This window comes from Ptychodera flava, chromosome 15 (assembly GCF_041260155.1).
Source record: "Ptychodera flava strain L36383 chromosome 15, AS_Pfla_20210202, whole genome shotgun sequence".
Classification (NCBI taxonomy): domain Eukaryota; kingdom Metazoa; phylum Hemichordata; class Enteropneusta; family Ptychoderidae; genus Ptychodera; species Ptychodera flava.
In genome coordinates this window covers 31217409-31232394 of record NC_091942.1, presented here as the reverse complement: position 1 = coordinate 31232394, position 14986 = coordinate 31217409, and the positions used below count along the sequence as shown (strand labels likewise).

Genomic DNA, 14986 nt, shown 5'->3' with positions numbered 1-14986 from the left:
AGAAATGTTTACAAAATACAGAATATTTTCTGTTCAGCATTCAGTTTGCTCAATGATATTACTGGATAGTGTGATACTCCAGTGAATCTTTCAATATTTTGAAAATTGTCAGTTATGTGAAAGAGATCTTCTAGGCTGCATTTGGTTTGATAACAGGGAAGAAACTGAAAAATTCAAAGAGATGAAGAAATATTGTTACCGTAGTGTCAGTGTTTTATAAGAAGCAATTAGAAGCCAGTGGTTCTACTCCGGAATAAAAAAGGACCTACGTTGTTCTACAGACTCAGTACGCCCAAGAGATCATGTGATGGCGGTACAAACAAACCTGCGTGTACAAAAATGTGTAAAGAAATACAGGTATTTCTGTGCGCATTTGTGCACATTGTTTTGTTTGTACCGTGGTCCATAGGAATTCCGGGTTTGAATTATTAACTGTACAATTGTCTGATGATTTACACCACATGGAAGTTCGTATTTTTTTATAGAGCATGCATTGCATTGTGTCTGAGAGATAAAAAGAATGATGTTTAAGTTTTTGTTCTAATCTAGTTGTATCCATATATATTTGTAAATACCTCATTCCAAAGTAAAATTATGATTTCGTGTATTTTTTGACGATGATTGTGTATTTTAAACTCAACATGTGTAAAGTTTATGAATTATGCATCGACAGTGCTGCAGAAAAACAATAAAACATGGATTTTAATGTAAAACACAGTCGTATGTTCCTGTTTCTTCCATGTACTGTTCAAGGTGATGTTGAAGCCTTGCACAACCCATACCGTGGTGGAGGTTTTGTCATTCTCAAAGGATATACCGGTACATCAGGATAAACCAATGTTTTGATGTATTGTGCTGATTGGGGTTGAAGTGTGTATATTTTGTGTGTATGTATTGTATATAAGCATGAATGTTGGTGTGTGTGTGTGTGTGTGTGTGTGTGTGTGTGTGTGTGTGTTGGTTCACACCATTGGCAAAACTATGCACATACACACACATACAAACAGACACAGAGGCACACACATACACATCAAAAGTGTGTTTATGGGAATGCTGTACACGATGCAGAACTGTAAAGCCGAAAGATGATAAAAGACTTCAAACATTCTGGATATTACTGGAGTTTTAGACACTCATGCAATCAAAGGACTGTACTACTTTTCAATGCACTATGAGTGAAAACAACACAAAAGCGATTCCATCGGATTTTTCATCGATCAAGTCATATGGCTTTCGTAATAACAGGGTTATGAATATGTAAGTGTGAAGTATGAGAATAGCTGTGCAAGCTGATCAAAAAATTCACAATGTTTACTGAACAGAGTTCAAAAATCCTATATATATAGCTGGCCTTGGTTTATTACTGTTATGCATGGCTGAGTGACTCTATGCCATCCTCAAAGCATGACAGTGGTTCACTGACCACAAAGTCAGTGTTCTGTAACTTCATTCCACGTCAAGTTGTGGCTAGCAGAAATTACTGAATGGATAATATTGATCCTATTTTGTGCCCATAATATTCTGTATGTTTCTCTGCGGTCTATGATGTGTAATTACTGCTAATGTGCCAGTTAGGTGGTTGTTGACTTTCACATGTTGTTTCAGCATAGACCCCAATTGAGTGTCTATGGTTTGAGAAGTAACTTCCTCTACGATGAGCAATAAGTGCTCAAGTCAACTGTAACGTATCTCCACTTTCACATTCAAGACCATTTAATGTGAAATACACATATTTTTTTAGTATATTGCCCACCGCATCACCTCTGAGTATACATCTGTAACTTCTAAAAGCAAATAATGAACAGTACAAAGGTGAGCAGTCTTTTTATAGTTCACAGTCGCCTTTAACAAATCAGTCCACCAGATGCACGAACAGCTAACACTGAGGTCAGCAAAGTTCAAAGTTCAGTATATTTGTGTCCAGGCGGTTCCGCCGTTTCAAAGAGCAAGAAATCGAGGATACTACGGCTTTGACAAAGGTAACTTTTTGAGATCATCTGTAGTTCATTGGCAGAGTCCTTCATGTGAGATTCTGATATTGTTCTGTTTTTGCTTCAGTAGTATTACAAATGTCACAAATAGTGCTCTGTTTTTGTCATGTGTACATGGAGAGACTTGATTTCTATGTATGTAGGTGAAGGCCACAAACTATTTGTGTTGCATTAACTATGACTAGTGCACAGTCTACCGTGTTTATCCACATGTAGATGTTGCATCATAAGCAGTAGGGGATAAGAAAAGGTTTTATATTAAATTTCTCTAATATTTATACCCAAATTGAGAGAATCAGTATTTTTTAGCTCATATTTGGTTTTATATATAATACCAAAAAGAGCTTATATGATGAGTCTAAGTGGTGTCTGTATGTCTGTATATTTGTGGGTATGTGCGGATGTATGCCGCCGTCACACACAAATTAAGGCTCCCATACCGCCAAGCTACCGTCTCAGTATTTGGTGTACTGCAGGTAGATGTAGGGGTTGAGATGTGAATTTGTTCAAATGAACACATCAGTGTCAAAAATGTGCAAATTAGGTAAGAAAAGCGAAATTCTGAAACATACACATCAAAAGTGTGTGTATGGGAATACTTGATGCAGAATAGCAAAGCAGAAAGATGATAAAAGACTTCAAACATTCTGGATATTACTGGAGTTTTAGACACTCATGCAATCAAAGGACTGTACTACTTTTCAATGCACTATGAGTGAAAACACAAGAGCAATCCATCGGACTTTTCATCAATCAAGTCATATGGCTTTCGTATAACAGGGTTATGGATATGTAAGTGTGACGTATGAGAATAGCTGTGCAAGCTGATCAAAAAATTCACAATGTTTACTGAACAGAGTTCAAAATCCTATATATATAGCTGGCTTGGTGTATTACTGTTATGCATGGCTGAGTGACTCTATGCCATCCTCAAAGCATGACTTTGGTTCACTGACCACAAAGTCAGTGTTCTGTATTACTTCATTCCACGTCAAGTTGTGGCTAGCAGAAATTACTGAATGGATAATATTGATCCTTTTTTGTGCCCATAATATTCTGTGTGTTTCTCTGCGGTCTATGATGTGTAATTACTGCTAATGTGCCAGTTAGGTGGTTGTTGACTTCACATGTTGTTTCAGCATAGACCCTGAGTGTCTATGGTTTGAGAAGTAACTTCCTTTACGATGAGCAATAAGTGCTCAAGTCAACTGTAATGTATCTCCACTTTCACATTCAAGACCATTTGTTATGTAGGTCATTTACCCCACACTCATCATGACCTGAGTTCAATTAGTCTAGAACATTCTCAAGGTCACTGCCCTTGATGACCTCACAACCTTGAATTCAATTAGTCATGTTTGGAATGTTCTGGAAAGTTGATTAGTTGTGTAAGGGAGATAATTTTAGAACAGTAATTAGCATGTCAATAAAAGTTCTAGATTGTTCTTATATGCCTTTATAAAAGGGACGTGCACAGCTTCCAGTCAGACTTTTGGGATCGTGTCTCTTGTGTGTTACTAAACTCCAGCAGTAGTCATTCTCAAGACTTTTCAAGACCTTCACTGTCAACGCTGGATTTATACTTTGGACTTTGTGCAACTACAAGCCTGCAAGCCGAAGGACTGTTCATTCATCCGACTGACTGTTACAACTCTGAGACTGGAGCTTTGCCGTCCCAGCTGAGATAAGTAGTCTGTACACTTTTAAAGCTTGTACTCTATCCCTGACTTAGCAATTAGTTTTATTTTGTAATAAATTCTGTTTAAAACGTTATTTGCTGAGTTCACCCTTTTGTTCGTTTTCTCTGCACGTAACAAATTGGGGGCTCGTCCGGGATACGAATATTTTGAGCCGTTTGACAACATTATGACAGCCTTTTCAAAACTACTGTATACTGTGAACTCAGCAAAATTCAATCATGGCGGAATTCAAACCAGACGAATTTATGGATGACCTTGATCAGGACACATTTAATTCCCTCAGAAAAGACAACCTCATAACACTGGCCAATTTCCTTAAAGTAGATGTCAAAAGATCTATGCGCAAGCGAGAAATACAGTTCAAGATGCAAAACATTTAGTTAATTCTGGCCATTTTGAGGAATCCACCCTGAAAGATTATGAGCCCGAGTCTACCTCTGAACTCAGAAAATTAGAATTAGAAATGCAGACAAATTTGGAGATCAAGAAACTAGAATTACAAATGAGAGAGAAAGAATTACAAATGGAAGAAAGACAGAGAGAAAAGGAGAGAGAATTGGAAGAACATCGACTACAGTTAGAAATGAGACGTTAGAGCTTGGACAGTCAGGAAAATTCTTCCCTTCAGACAAGTTTGACATCACTAAGCATTTCAGGTTAGTTCCCCCTTTCCAAGAAAAGGATGTTGATAAATATTTCCTTCATTTTGAGAAAATTGCTCAGAGTCTGAATTGGCCTAAGGAGTCCTGGTCTATGCTTTTGCAGAGTGCTTTGGTGGGTAAAGCCAGAGAAATTTACATTCAGTTGTCAGTAGAGCAGGCTTCAGATTATGATTCTGTGAAGGAATTAATTCTCAAGGGCTATGAGTTGGTGCCTGAAGCTTACCGTCAGAAATTTAGGGATTGTGAGAAGGTGAAGGATCAAACTTATGTTGAATTTGCTCGAACAAAAGAACAACTGTTTGATCGTTGGTGTTCTTCGGAAAAGGTCAGTCAGAATTATGACAAATTACGACAACTTGTTTTGATTGAGGAATTTAAAAGGTGCATCCGGAGTGACATCAAGACATTTATCAATGAACAAAAGGCAGATACATTGGAGGTTGCTGCACGTTTGGCCGATGATTATTCATTGACCCACAAATCTTCATTTCTCAGCAAACCATCCCAGTCCTTTTCATACAGAAACAATGCAGGTAAATTTAACTCCTCCTTTTCATCCAAGAATTTCTCAAAGGAGAGTAGGAAATCAAATGACAGCAGTTCACACAGTTCAAGTAACACTCCCACATCATCAGATCCCAAGTCTCAATCTCCTTCTGACAAACAGTTTGGTACACTTTCTTGTAATTATTGTAAGAAAGACGGCCATTTAATGTCAGATTGTTTCAAATTGAAAAGAAAACGTGAAGGTCAAAGTGGTCAAAGTGGATCTAAGCCAACCGGCTTTATTTCTTCATCACTCAATTAGAGTCTAATAATGTGTGCAACACATTTTCTGAGGTTAAATCCCTCTTATCCCCAATTAATGAGGTCAAGGTCAATTCTTCTCAGGATAGCATTATGGGTATTTTCGAGCCATTTATTCATAATGGTTTTATATCACTTTCTAGTGATTTCTCTTCCGCTACCCCTGTCAAAATTTTAAGAGATACCGGGGCTTCCCAGTCTCTTTTGTTGGCAGATACCTGCCGTTTTCTGAAAAGTCATTTTCAGGTTCTAAAGTTCTTATTAAGGGGGTAGATTGTAATGACTACATTCCTGTTCCTCTCCATAATGTCTATTTGTCTTCGGACTTTGTTTCTGGACCTGTGGCTTTAGGTATTAGGCCTTTTTTGCCTTTTGAAGGGATTCACCTTCTTCTTGGAAACGACCTTGCTGGGGACAAGGTCATTACTAATCCACTTGTGACTGATAATCCTACTTTAGATCAGGATCCAGAGCCAATTGAACAGAGCCAATGAACAAGAGATACCCGATTTATTTCCTTCATGTGCTATTACTCGAGCCATGTCAAAGAAAACTTCGAGAATCAAAATACTCTCAAAAATAATGTCACAGATGTTGACTTAAATGACACCTTTCTCAGTCAGGTGTTTGACACGGATCATTCCGTTATCCCTCGTGGATTTGAAACTTCCAGTAAAACTTCTGCTGACCAAGTCAGACATTTTCTAGATCAAATCTCATTGCAGAACAACACAAAGACCCAGATATTTTGTCTTTGTTTGACAGGGTAGATGATGAAGGTAAAACTTCAGATAGCTCTGTTTCCTATTATACAAAATCTGGTATTCTCATGCGTAAATGGAGACCTCCAGATGTTTTGGTTGATGACGATTGGGCTATAAAACATCAAATTGTGGTTCCAAAGCCCTACCATGCTGAAATATTGCGCCTGGCCCATGAAACCCCATGGGCTGGTCACTTAGGAGTCAGGAAACTTATCATAAAATTCTCAGTCACTTTTATTGGCCTAATCTCAGGCAGGATGTAGCACATTTCTGTAAAACTTGTCACACATGTCAAATGGTAGGAAAGCCAAATCAGACTATTCCAAAGGCCCCTTTACAGCCAATTCCTGCATTTCAAGAACCATTTAGTAGGATACTAATAGACTGTGTTGGGCCCCTACCAAAAACAAGATCAGGAAATGAGTACATGTTGACAATTATGTGTACATCAACTCGGTTCCCGAAGCCATACCACTGAGAAATATAAAGACAAAGACTATAGTGAGAGCTTTAGTCAAATTTTTCACTTTATTTGGCCTCCCTAAATGTGTCCAGTCCGATCAAGCTCCAACTTTATGTCTGGTATTTTCAACAAGTAATGGATCAGCTAGGCATTAAACAGTATAGGTCCTCCGCCTATCATCCAGAAAGTCAGGGTGCTCTTGAGCGATTTCATCAAACTTTGAAAAACATGATTACGACCTACTGTTTTGACACAGAGAAGCAGTGGGATGAAGGAATTCATTTTCTGCTCTTTGCTGTTAGAGAGTCAATTCAGGAGTCTCTTGGTTGTAGCCCATTTGAGCTTGTATTTGGACATACAGTCCGTGGCCCACTTAAGCTCGTTAAAGAGAAATTCCTATCAGACGATGATGATTGTCTGAATATTTTGCAATATGTCTCAGATTTTCGTACAAAACTCTCTAAAGCATGTGAATTAGCCAGAGAAAATCTTGAGTCATCTCAGCAGTCAATGAAAACCAAATATGATAAAAACACCTCAAAACGGAAGTTTGAACCGGTCAAAAAGTTCTTGCTCTACTTCCGGTTCCTGGCAAACCACTCCATGCTCGTTACTTTGGGCCATATCTAATTGATAAGAAATTGAGTGATTTAAATTACATCATAACAACACCTGACAGGCGAAAACAAAAACAGCTATGTCACATAAATATGCTTAAGCCATATTTTGATAGGGATAATCCTACTATAACTCAGCCTGTCAGTGCAGTCAGTTCAAACCATTATGAAGATAGTAATACTGAAACTGACTTGAGTGAAAATACTCTAAACTCAAAGCTGGGCTCGGTCAAGCTTCAGAACTCAGGAATCCTGGAGAAGCTGGAGTCTACAAAGTTGGCACACCTCCAGCCAGAACACCAACAACAGCTGAAAGAACCAATCCATGAACATTTGTTCCAAGATGTTCCAACGAGGACAAACATCATCTACCACAACGAAGATGTCTGCGACAGTAATCCAGTGGAACAACATCCAGACGGACTGAATCCTGCGAAAGCGGAATATCTCCAGGAGGAAGCCAAGTATTGCCGAACAATGACTTTATCGAACTCAGTAAAAATAACCGGACTTTGCCGTGCATACTTTATGCCAAATTCAGTGCCATTTCAAGTTTTCCAACAACAAATTGCAAGAAGATAGTCATGGGACATCCTGTTTGCTACTTTTCACACAAATTTAACAAATCCCAGAGAAACTACTCTACAATTGAAAAAGAGTGTTTATCTTTGATATTAGCTTTACAGCATTTTGAAGTTTATGTTACTTCTTCAAATCAGCCAATAGTGGTTTATATTGATCACAACCCTCTTGTTTTTCTGCAGAAATTTAAAGGCAAAATCAGAGATTGCTAAGATGGAGTTTAATGTTACAGGAGTTTAATCTTGACATTAGACATATCAAAGGCAGAGACAATTTAATTGCAGACTGTCTCTCTCGTATTTAGAAATTTATTGTTGTTCACTTTCAAGAAATTTTATTGTTGTTCACTTTCAAGAAATTTTACTTTAGAGTAAAACAAAATTTGAGTACTTAAATCCTTTCAAGATTACATTTGTAAAAGAAAGATTTTTCTTTGAAAAATTTCTTTTTTTGAAGAGGGGGTGTGTTATGTAGGTCATTTACCCCACACTCATCATGACCTGAGTTCAATTAGTCTAGAACATTCTCAAGGTCACTGCCCTTGATGACCTCACAACCTTGAATTCAATTAGTCATGTTTGGAATGTTCTGGAAAGTTGATTAGTTGGTAAGGGAGATAATTTTAGAACAGTAATTAGCATGTCAATAAAAGTTCTAGATTGTTCTTACATGCCTTTATAAAAGGGACGTGCACAGCTTCCAGTCAGACTTTTGGGATCGTGTCTCTTGTGTGTTACTAAACTCCAGCAGTAGTCATTCTCAAGACTTTTCAAGACCTTCACTGTCAACGCTGGATTTATACTTTGGACTTTGTGCAACTACAAGCCTGCAAGCCGAAGGACTGTTCATTCATCCGACTGACTGTTACAACTCTGAGACTGGAGCTTTGCCGTCCCAGCTGAGATAAGTAGTCTGTACACTTTTAAAGCTTGTACTCTATCCTGACTTAGCAATTAGTTTTATTTTTGTAATAAATTCTGTTTAAACGTTATTTGCTGAGTTCACCCTTTTGTTCGTTTTCTCTGCACGTAACACATTTAATGTGAAATACACATATTTTTTTAGTATATTGCCCACCGCATCACCTCTGAGTATACATCTGTAACTTCTAAAAGCAAATAATGAACAGTACAAAGGTGAGCAGTCTTTTTATAGTTCACAGTCGCCTTTAACAAATCAGTCCACCAGATGTACGAACAGCTAACACTGAGGTCAGCAAAGTTCAAAGTTCAGTATATTTGTGTCACCAGGCGGTTCCGCCGTTTCAAAGAGCAAGAAATCGAGGATACTACGGCTTTGACAAAGGTAACTTTTTGAGATTATCTGTAATTCATTGGCAGAGTCCTTCATGTGAGATTCTGATATGAAGTTGTTCTGTTTTTGCTTCAGTAGTATTACAAATGTCACAAATAGTGCTCTGTTTTTGTCATGTGTACATGGAGAGACTTGATTTCTATGTATGTAGGTGAAGGCCATTGTAACTATTTGTGTTGCATTATGCACAGTCTACCGTGTTTATCTACATGTAGATGTTGCATCATAAGCAGTAGGGGGATAAGAAAAGGTTTTATATTAAATTTCTCTAATATTTATACCCAAATTGAGAGAATCAGTATTTTTTAGCTCATATTTGGTTTTATATATAAATACCAAAAAGAGCTTATATGATGAGTCTAAGTGGTGTCTGTATGTCTGTATATTTGTGGGTATGTGCGGATGTATGTCCGTCACACACAAATTAAGGCTCCCATACCGCCAAAGCTACCGTCTCAGTATTTGGTGTACTGCAGGTAGATGTAGGGGTTGAGATGTGAATTTGTTCAAATGAACACATCAGTGTCAAAAATGTGCAAATTAGGTAAGAAAAAGCGAAATTCTGAAACAGGCTTGAATCAATCTTACTCCACTGACTTGAGTCATTTCCTGTCATTGTTTATGAACTGTTACATATTAACAGACCTGCTCAAACAGTACTAGAGGGGAGGAAGACCGTCAGTAGAGGGGAGGAAGACCGTCTATGGTCAAACTAAGGGGGGCTAGCTGCCTTTCTGCTATGCATGTTGCTAAAGTTGACCTCCAGTACCTAAAGTTTCAGACCTTCATTTAATACTTTTGTCATTCTTGTTTTTTCTGGTTTAAATATTTCTCGTTGTTTTTCTGGTTGTACTGTGCTGAAATCATTGTCATAACATCATCAACATTATTGTTGATCTTTGGTACCCATACTGGTATGTACCAATTCTGATCAAATTTGAGCGACACCGTATAATTGCGGTATTTTTTAGTATTGTTAATGGAACTTTTGATGACTTTAAAAGGGAATAGTAAAACAAAGAAAGATCATAATACAAACCTTTTAAAAGTACACATTGAATGTCAGTAACAAATGAATCCTTAGACTTTCTGACACACACATATATACCGGTATATATATATATATATATATATATATATATATATTATATATATATATATATATATATATATATATATATATATATATATATATATATATTAAACATAACTGCATGTCTTGCATACGCTAGAATGTGTGAGAATAAAACAAAGCTTTACCTGAACTCTGGTCATCATACACATTTTTACATTTTTAATAAGTTGATCATGAAATTTTTGTCTTTTAATAGTGATTTTTATTATACATTATAGCTGTTTTCTTTTAAAAATTTTAAATTATCAGTAGGGTACTTTGGCACAGTGAATATTTGCTCTGAGTAACATACTGTATTGATCAGGGGCCAGGAAAGTTTTCTTTTGTATGCATCTTAACCATGTTACCGTAGAAAACATGTACCATCATGCATTGTAAATTTACCTCAGTCTGGAGCAATGTCACAACTATCATCATGCACAATCGTCATTGGTCTGTTTGATATTTGCATATTGTTAGTTTTTCCTGATTTTTTGCCTTTTTTCCTGTCATTTCACAGCCACTGAGGGAGAATGGAAGGGCCCATTTTCTTTCATCCAGGGAGCTGACATTCAGTTCGGAATGATTGCGAAGTTTGTTCCGGAAGAAGCAAAGAGAGGATGGCAAAAAGAAATTGAATTGACACGGACAGCAGTAGCTGCTGTGAATAAAATGAAACCAAGACCAAGATTTTTCATTGTGTGTGGTGATTTAGTCCATGCTTTTCCAGGTGATCCACATTAACTGCTCTTGATGATTGCTTTCAATATTCTGTATTCGAAGATGAATAAGGCATTTAAAGTTTCAGAAAAATATATAGATATCATAATTACGAAGTATGAATGTTATTGATAAAACCAGTTTAGGGTATTTCATCAGAATTGAGTTCACTTTCGGCTCTGCAATATTTGAAAAATCAAGGACACAAAATATATATATGTGTTTTACTGGTAATTTCATATTGCATTTTCCAACTGAACACATTCACTTAATTGCACCTGGCAATGTCAATATTGCCAGTAATTTAGCCAAAGTTCACCAACGTTCCATGTGCTGTCAAGGAACATAGGCCTCAAGAGAAATTCATTGTAGCATATTGTTCTAACTTATAATAATTTTTAAATACCAATACCAGAACAGCATAGTTTTAAAATACAACTTTAAATTGTTAGGAAAGGATAAATTAGGAATTTATTTTTATTACAGGAACTAAGAATAGGGAAGAACAGGAAAAGATTTCAAGAAAGAATTCAAGGACCTTGACTCTGAGATACCTCTAGTATGTGTGTGTGGTAACCATGACATTGGTAATACTCCTACCAGACAGACAGTTGCCGACTATGTTGATAAGTTTGGTGATGATTATTTCAGTTTCTGGGTTGGTGGTGTCAAGTCATTGTTCTAAATTCACAGTTTTATGAAGATCCAAGCCAAGTGATGGAGTTGAAAGAAAAACAGGACCAGTGGCTGGATGAACAGCTGGCAGGTATCGGAATGATACATCAATGTGTGAAAAGTTCCCCATAGACCATGGTTTTAGTTTTTCTGAGCTTTTTATGCTCTTAATATAGTGTGCAAACTGTAGACTAATTAGCATACTGTTGCCAAGTCATTTACCAATTTTTTTTTCACATCAGAATGATGCTGGTTTTTCTCACATGCCAAGATACATATATTTTCATGCTATAACTTGATGTTATATATTAAATTATGAAAATGAGTTCAAGGAATATCCTTTACCTTCAAGTCTCCTAGGGCTTGGAATTTTAGCAATAAAATCATCAATGTTGTTTATCATATTGTAAATGAAATACAAGAGATTGAAGTGTAACTGCAGCCCCATCAACAATAAATTAATCTCTCATGTTCCAAATTGTATATTTTACAGAAAAAGTGAGTCAGTATATAATATCTGATTATATAGTTTTCATTATCAATTCCTGCCACTGCTCAGTATCTAAGTGTTGTATTTGAAATTGTGTTTTCTAACAAAAAAACTTTTTGCAAAATTTTCCTTTATGACTTTCCTATCAATTAAAATGTTCCGGCCATTCTTCCCATGCCCTAAGGCTACAGTCTTCACAGAGCTGTCTTACCAAACAAGTGAAAGTGCGCCCTCTAACAATATGGAATTCCGACTTTTTGATTCAATTTCCAAAATTATCTGAGGGTCAGCCTGCTAAGTAACTGTGCGTCAATTAATATTTCTCTAAAATTTATTCTGATGCAAAACATACAATTAACAGTTCTTACGTTTTTTATAAATCATTCTTCTTTCTTTCTAGAAGATTCAAAGTGTAAACATATGATGATATTCCAGCACACTCCATGGTTTTTGAAAAGTCCAGAGGAAAAACATCTCAAAAATCTCAACATGGAAAATGATCTAAGACTGAGAATGTTGGAGAAATTTCAAGATGCAGGTAATTAAGTTATCAAATCTTGTCAGTTTCAACTTAAAAACCATGAGAAATACTTAAGATATAAAATTTTGTGATAGACTAATTAAATCTATTGATTTTTAGAAGTTTGACCTTGAGTACATATACTATAGAAATAACGGGCGACGCGCTGACCATTAACGTTTATTTGTGGGCAAGGGCGAGAGGAAAGCCAAAAATTAACGGGCGAGGCTTGCCGAGCCCGTTAATTTGGCTTTCCTCAAGCCCACGCCCACAAATAAACGTTAATGGTCAGAGCGGAGTCTGTTATTTCCATTATATTATCAGCGAACCCAAGAAAACCGTCAAAATTTGCGAAAATTTCAGGAGCGAACGACAACTGGGCCCCAGAAACTGAGCAATACCCACGCACTATCACGCGCACTGTAAAAAATTGGCAAATCCGGAGATGTTTTCCGGAAAAAAGTATCTCAGCTTGACCTACAAGTGCTCCATTTTATTTTGTGATTGATTATGATTTACGTTTGAGGTGTAAAGTTACGATACTTTGAGTTGTTGATCTTATTATTCATATTCACGGGCATGTAAACAAACCATTACTGTGTATTTGTGGTCAGTCACGTGGTTCAGCTCGACCAATCAAAATGCGACTGGGCAGGGCATGGTAATATAATCATATTCAGGGGCATGTAAACAAACCATTACTGTGTATTTGTGGTCATTCACGTGGTTCATCTCGACCAATCAAAATGCGACTGGGCAGGGCATGGTAATATAAAATAGAATACAGATTACTTAATTTGTTATTGTTGTATAAATCATATTATTTTTATATAATTGCTTTTCTTCATAATAGATCCATTTTCTGCACCAGGCCCATGTACAGTGACAGGAATTACAGTCTTTCTATTAAATATTTGACGCCATGCTTTATCAAGTTTTTCCATGTGAATCAAAATAAGAAACACCAAGAAAGTAAATTTAATGTCTTTTTTCTGAAATCAAACCATAACAGGTGTCAGAGCAATATTTTGTGGACACTACCATCGTAATGGAGGCGGTTTCTATGGTAACATGGAGGAGGTAATCACGTGTGCTATGGGATACACAAAAGCACAGTCAGGTTTGCGAGTTGTTAGGGTTTATGAAAACACTATCAAGCATGATTTTTATGGAATGGATGATATCCCAGAGACACTGTGTCTCTCTGAAGCATGAACCTGAGAGTTGCATCATGGTACGTATTACTACAGACAAAAACTGAACTCATACTAATTTGATGTACTTATATGGGTATTTCCAATCTCCATGGACACAGTGTGTGAGGAGTCAGGATGAGAAGACTGATGAAGTAAAAAAGAATTACATTGAAAATACTTTTCTTGGTCAGATTTAAAAGATCCAAACAATATTCTCGTACTAATATTCTTCAGGAAACTAAGATTTTCATCTCAGGATCATTCTGTTGTTTGTCAATAAACATTATTTCCACAACATATGACACATTTGCAGATAAGACTTTTATATTTATATCACATTTCCAATACCAAAAACAGCACAGCAGTGTATATCCCTGTCATTAAATGGGGATTTTATCTGTGTGTGTAGAAGTTTAATTTACTAATGTTGTCTAACGGGTGCATTTATTTTTACCTTGTCTTGTCACATAAGTCAATTAAGTCAACATATTTCTGAGCTATCAACCAGACACAAAAAACATGAGGGGATCGGCCGGCACAAACCATGTATCTAGGCTAATCCCCTGAACGCTGAAAATTTCCGGGTTACCGAATTAATGGCTTATGACTCCCCAGAGAGTAATAAACTACCGATCAAGTAGAACAAAAGATCACAATGTTTATGAATATGACATCACCCGTGATATTTGTAGAGCAATCACCGATTGACAGTCAGTTCACACCTCAAGCAAGGTATCTTTTCATATGGAAATGATTTCGAACCTACAGTGTTTGTGCGGGGGGAATCTTGGCATAAGAGCATTTTAAGAACTTGGTGGTTTGGTCAAATCAACAGCAATGCACTTTTCAATCACTTTCTGAGGCTATATAATTACTTTTATCAAGGTTACAAATTTTTTATATTTCTACTTTGAGATTGAAAAGAATTGCATAAAACATTTTAGAATTATTTTTTCTCCCAGTTGTTTGTAAATTATTTTGTCACGCTAATTTGTCCTGTGACTGTGTTTTGTTATTTTACATTGAATCCCTCCTGTTGGTGCTGATTAAGAAATGGTTTAAATTGTATCACATGCATTGGAGTTCAAAATATTAAAAAACATGCAAATAAATAAATTAAATGAATAAATGAATAGATGAATACACAAATCTCATGCGTTAGTCTCCTTTTATGACAGAACTAAAAATTTTACACACATCATGAAGATTTAATATTAAATGCTACACTTGCTGAATTTTAATATCACACTATTGTAAATTTTCAGATTATTTTGTGTTAAACCAGCCTATATAAGATGACAAAAACGTTTTCGCAGATTGCTAGAAATTTCCAATTGTATGAGCGCCCTCTATGACAAAAAACTTGTGGAA

At 36.4% G+C, this 14986-nt stretch overlaps 1 pseudogene; it reads left to right on the top strand.

The window, feature by feature from the left end:
- The first annotated feature begins 339 nt into the window (after window positions 1-339).
- Window positions 340-14764, top strand: LOC139150772 (serine/threonine-protein phosphatase CPPED1-like; annotated as a pseudogene).
- The last annotated feature ends 222 nt before the right edge of the window (window positions 14765-14986 follow it).